This window comes from Curcuma longa, chromosome 14 (genome assembly GCF_044706935.1).
Source record: "Curcuma longa cultivar G26 ecotype Majalengka, Jawa Barat chromosome 14, ITB_CL_G26_1.1, whole genome shotgun sequence".
NCBI classification, from domain to species: Eukaryota; Viridiplantae; Streptophyta; class Magnoliopsida; order Zingiberales; family Zingiberaceae; genus Curcuma; species Curcuma longa.
In genome coordinates, this window is record NC_133874.1 from 9,227,853 (window position 1) to 9,239,104 (window position 11,252).

Consider the following 11,252-nt stretch of genomic DNA (forward strand, 5'->3'; position numbering starts at 1 on the left):
CCTAGTTCTTGGGATCTCCAATCTGCATAGATTGGATTTCCTTTGCACCAACATTTCTTACCGGCATCAAACTCATCCCTCGCGATGAGCTAGCAACTAACTCTGCTCTTTTCACCTTTGGTTAGCGGATCGGCTAGGTTATCCTTTGACTTTACATAGTTAACAGTGATAACTCCCGTTGAGAGTAGTTGTCTAATGGTATTATGTCTACGACATATATGCCTAGACTTACCATTGTACAGATGGCTTTGTGCTCGACCAATTGCTGATTGGCTATCGCAATGTATGCAGATTGCCGGCACAGGTTTCGGCCATCTAGGAACATCTTTTTAGAAATTATCGTAACCATTCAGCCTCTTCACTACATTTGTCAAGAGCTACAAACTCAGATTCCATCGTGGATCTGGTTATTCTGGTTTGCTTCGAAGATTTTCAAGATATGGTTGCACTTCCCAAAGTAAATATATATCCACTCGTAGACTTAAAGTCTTTTATGTCCGATATCCAATTTGCATCGCTGTATCCTTCGATTACAGCCAGATATCTAGTATATTGCAGTCCATAATCACAAGTATATCTCAAGTACCTCAGTACTCTTATTATCCCTTTCCAGTGCTCAACACCGGGATTACTCGTGTATCTACTCAGTTTACTTACTGCGTATGCTAAGTCTGGTCGTGTACAACTCATTAGGTACATCAGACTTCCAATCACTCTAATCTGAGAACTACTCTTTCCTTGATTTTTTGATAGATGTTGACTCATATCTATCGGAGTCCGTGCCAATGCAGTATCATTCTTGTTGAATTTTTCAAGAATTTTATCCACATAGTGGGACTGACTAAGAACAAGTCCTTCAGCTGTTCTAAGAATTTTAATTCCTAGAATCACATCAGCTAGGCCCATGTCTTTCATGTCAAATTTTGAATTCAACATATCTTTAGTGGATTTGATTATCTTATCATTACTCCCAATAATAAGTATATCATCTACATAAAGACATAAAATGACATATTCATTTCCTGTGTCTTTTATGTAAACACATTTATCACATTCATTGATTGTGAATCCACATTCCTTCATGGCATTATCAAACTTTTCATGCCACTGCTTTGGTGCCTGTTTCAAGCCGTATAATGACTTTACCAATCTACAAACCTTATTTTTCTGTCCTGGTACAGAAAATCCTTCAGGTTGTTCCATGTAGATTTCCTCTTCTAAATCACCGTTTAGAAAGGCGGTCTTTACATCCATTTGATGTATTTCCAGATTCCATAGAGCGACAATAGCCAACAATACTCTGATGGAAGTTATTCTCGACACCGGAGAATATGTATCAAAGTAATCAAGGCCTTCACGTTGTCGGTAACCTTTAATTACCAATCGAGCCTTGTACTTATCAATTGTGTCATCTGATTTTATTTTCTTCTTGAAAATCCACTTGCAACCGAGTGGTTTACTCCCCGGGGGAAGATCCACAAGTTCCCAAGTATGATTTTGCAAGATAGAATCAATCTCAGATGCAATTGCCTCTTTCCATTGAGGACCCTCAGAAGAGTTTACTGCTTCTGAGTAAGTTTGGGGATCACTTTCCAACATTAAAGTGATAAAATCCATTCCGAAGGATTTTTCTACCCGAGCTCGTTTACTCCGTCTAAGCTCAACCTCAATTGGTTCATCTACTTCTTCTTCCTCTTGTGATTCATATATCCGTTTTGAGGAACTTCCTTCCTCTCGGGTCTTATAAGGAAACACATGCTCGAAGAATGAAGCATTTCTCGATTCAATAATCGAGTTCTTGTGTATCTCCGGTACTTGAGATTCATACACAAGGAATCGGTAGGCACAGCTGTTATGTGCATATCCTATAAATATGCAATCAACAGTTTTTGGTCCTATCTTGATCCTCTTCGGATCAGGCACCATTACTTTGGCAAGACACCCCCACACTCGTAAGTATTTATAGGATGGTTGTCTTCCTTTCCACAACTCATAAGGGCTCTTCTCTATTTTCTTTCGGGGAACCTTATTTAAAAGGTAGTTAGCCGTTAACACAGCTTCCCCCCACATGTACTCTGGTAATCCAGAGCTCAATAGAAGAGCATTCGTCATCTCTTTCAGAGTACGATTCTTTCTCTCAGCAACACCATTTTGCTGAGGAGTATAAGGAGCTGTTGTTTCGTGTCTGATTCCATGTTCAGCACACAACTCAACGAATGGTGACACATATTCACCACCTCGATCACTTCGAACCACCTTAATCTTCTTATTAAGTTGGTTTTCAACCTCATTCTTATAGAGAACAAATTTCTCTATAGCTTCATCTTTACTTTTGAGAAGATACACATAGCAATACTTTGTGTTATCATCTACAAAAGTGATGAAGTATTTATTCCCACCACGTGTTGGTGTACCTTTAAGGTCGCATACATCGGTGTGGATTAGGCCGAGTGGTTCACTACTTCTTTCAATATGTTGAAAGGATGACCTTATCATTTTTGCTTCAACACAAATCTCACATTTGTGTTTCGGGTCAAGGTGGAATGTAGGTATGCTTTGCATGTTAATTAATCTGCGCAGTACATCGTAGTTAACATGTCCTAGTCTACCATGCCACAAACATGAAGACTCAAGCATATAGGTGGAAGAGCTTTCATTCTTATTAATTTTTGGCCGAATAGCCATTACACTGAGCTTAAACAGTCCATCAGTTACATAGCCCTTTCCTACAAACACTCCATTCTTGGATAGAACAACTCTATCCGACTCACATACAATGCGAAAATCATGCTTGCTTAAAAGTGATCCGGAGACCAGATTCTTCCGAACCTCCGGAACATACAACACATTGTTCAGAGTGAGCTCCTTGCCCGAGGTCATCTTCAGCACCACTTTTCCTTGGCCCATTACGTCCGAGGTTGCTGAGTTCCCCATGTACAGCTTCTCCCCTTTGACTTCTTCAAAGTTGTGGAGCAGCTCCTTGTTGCAGCAGACATGTCTGGTAGCACCAGTATCCATCCACCATTGTCGAGGGTTTGAAGATACCAAGTTCAGCTCGGTGATCACAGCACAGAGGTCGTCCACCTCTAGTCCCTCGTTCAGGTTGGCCTCCTGCTTCTTCTTCGGCTTTCTGCACTCCGAAGATTTGTGACCGATTCGGTCACAGTTGAAGCATTTCCCAGAGAACTTCTTCTTGGATATGCCTCCTTTGGGTCCAATTTTGGAAGACTTAGAATTCTTCCGTTTCGAGCTTTGACCGTGCTCGACCACGTTGGCTTTTACAGTAGCCTGAGAGAACATCTTTTTCTCGGAACCCTTATTATCTTCCTCGATTCGGAGTTGGACAATAAGGTCCTCCACATTCATCTCCTTTCGCTTATGCTTCAGGTAATTCTTGAAGTCCTTCCAGCCGGGAGGGAGTTTCTCTATGATCGCTGCCACCTGGAAGGTCTCACTCAGCACCATGCCTTCCGAGTGGATCTCATGCAGGATCACCTGAAGCTCTTGGACTTGGCTGATTACCGTCTTGGAGTCAACCATCTTGTAGTCCAAGAATCGGCCCACAATGAATTTCTTAGCCCCTGCATCCTCCGTCTTGTACTTCTTGTCTAGGGACTCCCACAGCTCCTTAGCCGTTCTCTTCATGCTATACACAGCGTATAGCGAGTCGGCAAGGCCATTGAGGATGTAGTTTCTGTAGAGAAACTCAGAATGATTCCAAGCTTCTACTACAGTTGCATCCTCAACATGCTCGGGAGATGCCTCAGTCAAGAACCGAGCCAGATTCAGCGTGGTCAGATAAAAAAGCATCTTTTGCTGCCAACGCTTGAAGTTCAACCCAGTGAACTTCTCTGGTCTTTCCCCATGAGCGATTGGAACATTACCAATCGGGGCGGAGGGGGCCATCACAGGTTGAGTCTGTTGCATCTCAACTTTTTCTGTGGCCATGTTAACAGAACACGAATCTGTTTTAAGATTGTTGGACAATCTTTGCCGGAGAGATTGATATTTTACTGAATTACAATACAATTCAACTTATCTGTAGAGATGACTTGAACTGATAATTTCAAGCTGCCAGTAGGGGCTGGTGTTTTCCCGATCGCTGGTGCTGAGTCAACCGAATGTCAGTCGGCCAAGATGCCGAGTGCAGAGTTGGCCGAGTCGCCGAGTTGGCCGAGTCGGCCGAGTCGGCCGAGTGAGCCGAGTGCCGAGTAGCCGGCCGAGACGCCGAGTTGGTCGAGTGCCGAGTCGGCCGAGACGCCGAGATGCCGAGTGCCGAGTCGGCCGAGACGCCGAGAGAGGCCGAGAGCTGAGTCGCCGAGAGCCAAGAGGCCGAGAGCCGAGTCGGCCGAGACACCGAGATGCCGAGTGTCGAGTCGGCCGAGAGGCCGAGACGCCGAGATGGCCGAGTGCCGAGTCGGCCGAGACGCCGAGTGGCCGAGTCGGTCGAGAGTCAAAGAGCCGAGTCGCCGAATGCCGAGACGCCGAGTGGCCGAGTCGCCGAGATGGCCGAGTGCCGAGACGTCGAGCCGGCCGAGTCGGCCGAGAGCCGAGAGCTGAGTCGGCCGAGTCGAGCCGAGTGGCTGAGTCGCCGAGTGCCGAGTCGACCGAGTGCCGAGAGGATGATGTCGAGGCCTGCGTTCAACGCAGTTTCCTTAAAACAGATTTGTCCCCTCCGGCGGTGCTTAGAGGTCACGACGGACGTCTGTTTCCCAGGATACAACGACAGAACCGCGCTGACCACCAAGCACAGGCAGATCGCGACGAACTGAGAGAGTATCCGAATGCTATCACGAAAGATGGGGTAAAAGGTGGATTTTCTTGATTGATCTCTTCGCTCAAGATTTGGACTCTTATATAGAGTTTCTCCCTATACGTTTGCATTTATGCCATTAATCTGCATTCATGCATCTATACGTTTATGCATTCAACATGCATAACGTTCATGCATCACTAAATTGCATTTATGCATGAACGTTCATTTGAGCAAAAGAAAACATTTTCAAGTGGCAAAATGTTGGTTCATTCGCTTGGGCAAATTTTGCCCTGACCGGTCCGACATTCGACGCGCGCAGGTCGCGCTCGCACACAAGTTACCTTGCGGGTAGTGCAATCCGGGCCCTGGATTTGCACCCCCCCTGCGCACCCATGCGTGAGAGAGAGCCTCTCCCCTTGCATTTGTTCACAACATCAATGCTTGTGACACAATATAAACCAACAACTATGCCTTGAAACTTCCAATGTGGGACTATATTCCCATTCACAAAGGAGTCTCCTCCTTCCACCACCTTTTATTTCCATTCAAATTTCCAACATGAGCTTTTGAATACCGCCCAGTCCTCCTTTCAACTTACTATATGTAATATCTCCGATAAGACCTCGGACAATTTCTCTAACCAATGTCCATTAGCTACCCTTGAATAATATCTCGGTTTGTAACTTCCACCTACCCATTACCTTGAGGATAAGACATTGAGTTGAATGTCTACTCGATCTTTAACTCCCGACATCAATCTTGAATTTTTCTCTCCTAGAACTACTAGCCATTATTGCTAATCAAACGTCGAGGTATCTCGAATTGACATATAATATTTTTCCATCTTCAGTGATTGTGGTCAAGGGTTCAACCTCAACCCATTTTAAAAATTAATCGATCGTCACTATCAAGAATTTCCTTTGAAGGGAAACAATGAGCATAGGTCTTACTAAATCTATTCCTCACTGATCGAATGATAGGCAGCCACCACAACCTTCATTAATTTCGTTGGATGATTAGAAACCTGACTATGCATTTAATAAGGTTGACAGACCAGATGAGCAACATCCAGTAATATTCGACTAATAGTGCCTTACGGACGAGTGCTTTACTACTTAAGTGATTTCCACATCAACCTTCATGAGTTTCCTGCAGGACACAATCAGTCTCTTCTGGCCCCAAACATCGAAGCAAAGGCCGACTAAATGATCGCTTGAGTAATACACCTTCGATTATGAAAAAACATTAGGTTTTCTTCTTTAGGACTATTGCTTTATATCTTTCAATTGGTGTGGTTCCTTCCAAGAGAAAATTCAACAATTCTAATTGTCAATCTATCAAAATGATTGATTCAAACTCCTCTCCTTGTATCATCAAAGAAGAGTCCCTATCAAATTGTAGAGGGTCTCTTGAAATCCAATCCGCTGCTTTATATCTTTCAATTGGTGTGGTTCCTTCCAAGAGAAAATTCAACAATTCTAATTGGCAATCTATCAAAATGATTGATTCAAACTCCTCTCCTTGTATCATCAAAGAAGAGTCCCTATCAAATTGTAGAGGGTCTCTTGAAATCCAATCCGCTAAAGAACTAGCCAAATTGGCAAGTTCATCAACCTTGTTGTTCTCTTCTTGGGCGATCTGTTGTAGGACGACTTCTTCAAAATATGCCTTTGCTTTCAAATCGGCTTCCATATACTTGATTAGACACTCCTCCCTGATTGAAAAGGACTCATTTATTTGACAAACAACTAGTTGAGAGTTAAAATATACAACAACTCGAGTAGCTCTCACATGCCGATTAGCTAGCAACCCGACTAGTGATGCCTTATACTCAGCTTTATTATTAAAAGATGGGAAAGACAACTAGGCAACCAACTTAATTTCTTCCCCAGGAGTAGCCGTCACCCTCTGACCTTGTGTTGACTTTGGGTAGGGAAATCTTTTTATTGTGATTTGACGAACAAAAGGAGTATCAGGCCATCAACATCCAAGGAATCCTCGACTAGGAGCTTTTAAATTTTATTGTATCATAATTGACACCGTCTGTGAAAACATAGAGCTACGACATTGATGATATGACATGCATGCGACATACTACCAACCAACGTAGGCTCTCACCCTGCTTGCTACTGTTCCAAAAGGAGAGGAGGCCCTTTTAAATTGCACTGAGATGGTGCAACTGATCCAAACAATAGTAGAAGCAGTGCTTTAGTAACTAGGTGATCCTAGAGACCGCTCTGTGGCCATTGAAGCTCAGATATCATCCCCCTAGTGATGACTGAGGGGAGGCCTGATCCCTTGATCAATACCTTCCTTCCTCGACTGAATCCAAGTAGTCTCAACGAAGATAGGGTTCTTGGAGCGATTGAGGAGAAAGCCTACTCCAATTACGGAAGACATTCTGACAGAAGAATTACCTCTCAACTTTCGCTCTCCACAAGTGGGAGGATATAATGGATCTACAAATCCCGAAGAGCATCTGTGTTGATTTGAAAATGCAACATTATTGCATCAATATTCTAATGTTATCAAATGTTGAGTTTTTGTGACAACCCTCATGTCTATTTAATATGAAATGTACTACATTCTCTTACCATTTTGCCCTTCAGATATTTAAGTCAGATGATGAGAGCAAAGAACAATAAAAATGTAGCAGAAATAATATAGAAAATATAGTGAAAATGTATAAAAATGTGAGCATGAGATTGCCTTTGAATTATTGTTCTTCTTTTATAACTTTCACCATTTAACATTAGCTTTTATGTTACTAAATTCTCCAATTGCAACGTCTGTTTTTACTCCTCATTGTGGTTATGTTACAACGTTCGATGTGTTGGGTTGCAAGGGTGCAAACATAGTCCCACATCTAAAACACATGAAAAAGATCATGGATTTAAAAGGATGAAAAATATCTCCATTGGAATGAGGCCTTTTAGGTAGAGTCCAAGAACAAAACCATGAGAACTTAGGCCCAAAGTGGACAATATCATACCATTGTGGAGATATTTTGATTCCATCGGTTCTAACAAGTGGTATCATAGTGAGAACGCTCTTCACCGGACTAACCGCCAGAAGAGTCATGATCTAGATCTAACCATGTAGGTTGAATCTTAAATAAAGGAAGTGAGTGCTCTCGTGTTTGAATCAAGAGGACCAGACACCAGGCAGGAAGTCCTAGTAGGTCGGGTGGACCAAGGGGCAGAAATTCCTAGTTGCGGCTAGGCAAGAAGTTCTAGTAGGTCGGATGGACCGATGGGTAGAAAGTCCTAGTGGGTCAAGGATTCAGATATCAAAAACGACGTTTGAGGGGGGCCTGTGGTCCTTTGTTTGAGGGGGGATTGTTGGATTGCAATGGTGCAAACATAGTCCCACATCTAAAACACATGAAAAAGATCATGAGTTTAAAAGGATGGAAAGTATCTCCATTGGAATGAGGCCTTTTGGATAGAGCCCAAGAACAAAACCATGAGGGCTTAGACCCAAAGTTGACAATATCATACTATTGTGGAGATATTTTGATTACATCGGTTCTAACACGATGATCTCGTGTCCTAATAACATTTCCCTGGACATTAATCTTTGTTATTATCGGTCGCTATTATTATACCTAATGTTTTCCCCGACCTTCATCTCCAAGATACAAAAATACCGAGCAGTAAATAACGCCAAAATCAATTCTTGAGCACTCTTTAGCTCATTCCCGATTACTCGTGGATTACAATTCTAACTCCCGAGTACTAAGCGACTCCAAACTCGATTCCCGAGTACTCTCAGGCTCCGACTCTAACTCCTTAGCACTTAAGTGACTCTGGACCCAATTCTCAAGTATTAGCGAGCTCCAACTCCAATTCTAAGCACCAAGTGACTCTAAACCCTATCCCAACTCTGAATCTGACTCCCGAGTGCTCTCTGACTCTAATCCTTAGACACTTGCTTACGAGGCCCAAACATGAAACCCAATCTCTTTTCCTACCGTCTTAAATCAATTGGCACATCCTTAACCTTCATAGAATTTTACGGAGTATCAATTGGAGCAAAACACTAACACTGGATTATTAAATTAACTCAACATTTTAGCCGACTGAGAATGCCCTCTAGTCAATTAAATCGGCTCGAGAATCTTGACTTAATTCGAGATTGAATCGATCCATTGATTACAACCTTGAACATATATATATGTTCCATGACCATACAAATATCTAGATAGACTTTATCTAGAAAACAACCAGATTACATCCCCTCGTACTCATAGTCTCTCAAATCACATGTGATTCTGTCTTTGATTTTTTTGCACTCGAGTGCATCTTGTTTTGAACATTTGAATCATGGATGAAACTAACAACCCACTTGATCATAATTAAGGCTCCTAGTCAACCATAACTTTTTGGATTTTCTATCAATCAATTGTCAAACTCGATGGATTTTCATCTAAACTATGTATGTAATCTATATGCTCAACACACATATTAAAAATACAAGATAAATTTAATTTGAATTCTTTATCAACCACATCAAATTGACCTAATTGGCCAATCACAACTAAATAAATTAATAAAAAAAATCAATTAATACAAGATAAGTTTAATTTGAATTCTTTTTAGTATGCCATTTCATATCAACCAATCAGAGCCGGCTTTAGGCATAGGCCACTAAGGCCTATGCCTAGGGCCCCCAATAAATTGGGGCCCATTTTTTAAAAATATTAATTATTATATATATATATATATTTTTTTTAAGAGAATAAAAAATTATTAATATCTTTATTAGATTTTGAGAGATTTGGTATGATCATTGGATTTTATAGAGATTTGGCATGATCATTAGATTTCATAAAGATTTTGGCATGATTCCAATATATTTAATATTTCTCAATTCTTAAAACTCTAATTTTACTAGTTTCTTTATATTCCTCTTCTTCCTTCCTTATTAACCTAATAACCTATTTTGCTCAACTTCAAATATTTTACTTATTTGATAGCTTATTTTTTTCTCCTCAAGACATTTTTGAGATCATCACAAGGGGTGTAAGGAGAGAATAATCAGAATTAAGATCTTTTATTACAGATTTTTTGATAATCTTAAAACCTTATTGTCTTTCTTATTTCCCTATCAAATTTTTTTTTATGCTTCTGTTAATTTCTTATTTTCTTATCAATGATTCCTGTTGTAAACTTGTAATCTTATTCGCAGTTAATATTGTTAGTAAATTTTTGCAATATAAAGATATGAACATTACTATTGTATTAGATCAATTAAAAGGTCTTATTTCTTTTTTGAATGAGTATAGAGAAAATAAATTCATATCTGCTATGATTTCTGCTAAAGAAATTACAAATGAAATGAATATAAAAATTTAATTAATAATTTTACATCTCCAAAAGTTAAAAAAAAATTAATTTTATATAAAAAATTGTTTTTAAAATTAATATTTTAATTTATTAAAAAAAATTTTAAATCCACCATTGTCGATCTCAAATCCGAATAAAAAAAGATAAAAGAAATTTTTTAAAATAATAATAATTATTTTTAAAAAATTTTCGTTTAAGACCTTCCGAAGGCTTGAGCCGCCCCTGCAACCAATCACAACTAAATCAATTAATAAAAATATGAAAGGTACAATTAATGAGTGGATGAAGTGTCACGAGCATGATATCTAAGAATAAATATTTTAGAGAATAATTTTTGATAAATTCTAAAAAGACTATCGATCTAATATTATAAAAAAAAATTGAAAAAGAAAGATATTCTTGTAAACATCCTAAATCTGAGTTGGACTCTACGGTACGCACAATTCCATGGTTCCGTCCGCATACACGCTTGCCAAATTCAAATTGGAGTGGAGAAGCAGCCAGCAGCCGTTGGTCCACCACTGTCACATGGAGCAGGGTCAGCATCTCGGTCGCGGGGCCCACGCGTAGGAAACATGAAAAACACGCGTATTGTTTATTCTCAAATTGGATAAAAAAAACAAAATGGGAAAAAAAATTGGAGACATTGATGGACTACCGATAGGTGCAATTACAACAGCAAATAAACTTTCGCAGTTATTTTCTTCAATAAAAAATAAAATTTATCACTTCAACAATTTTATAGAATTAATTTCATAATTATTTATGAAGAGGTAAATTAAAAAATTATAGTTGATCATGACAAGAAGGATATTATCTCGATTTTGTCAAAATTCGATCCTTATTCACTTTAACAAGTTTATTCCATCGTAATCAACTCAATTATATCTTAAAGAAAAAATATTTTAATTATCCTCAAATCAATTCACCTGCATATTCTTAGTTACAATCGATTGTAAAAGTTCAGGATTAATAAAAATAAAATGTAAATAATTCTCTCAATCTCGGAGAAGTATCGCAATGTTCATAATCGCAATTGCTGTGTTCATAATCGTGAATGCAGAAGAAAAGTGAATTGCTGTGGACTAAACGGAGAAGATTTATGTGGCCCCCGTCAGAATTGAACTCGATACTAAAAATAAAAATGA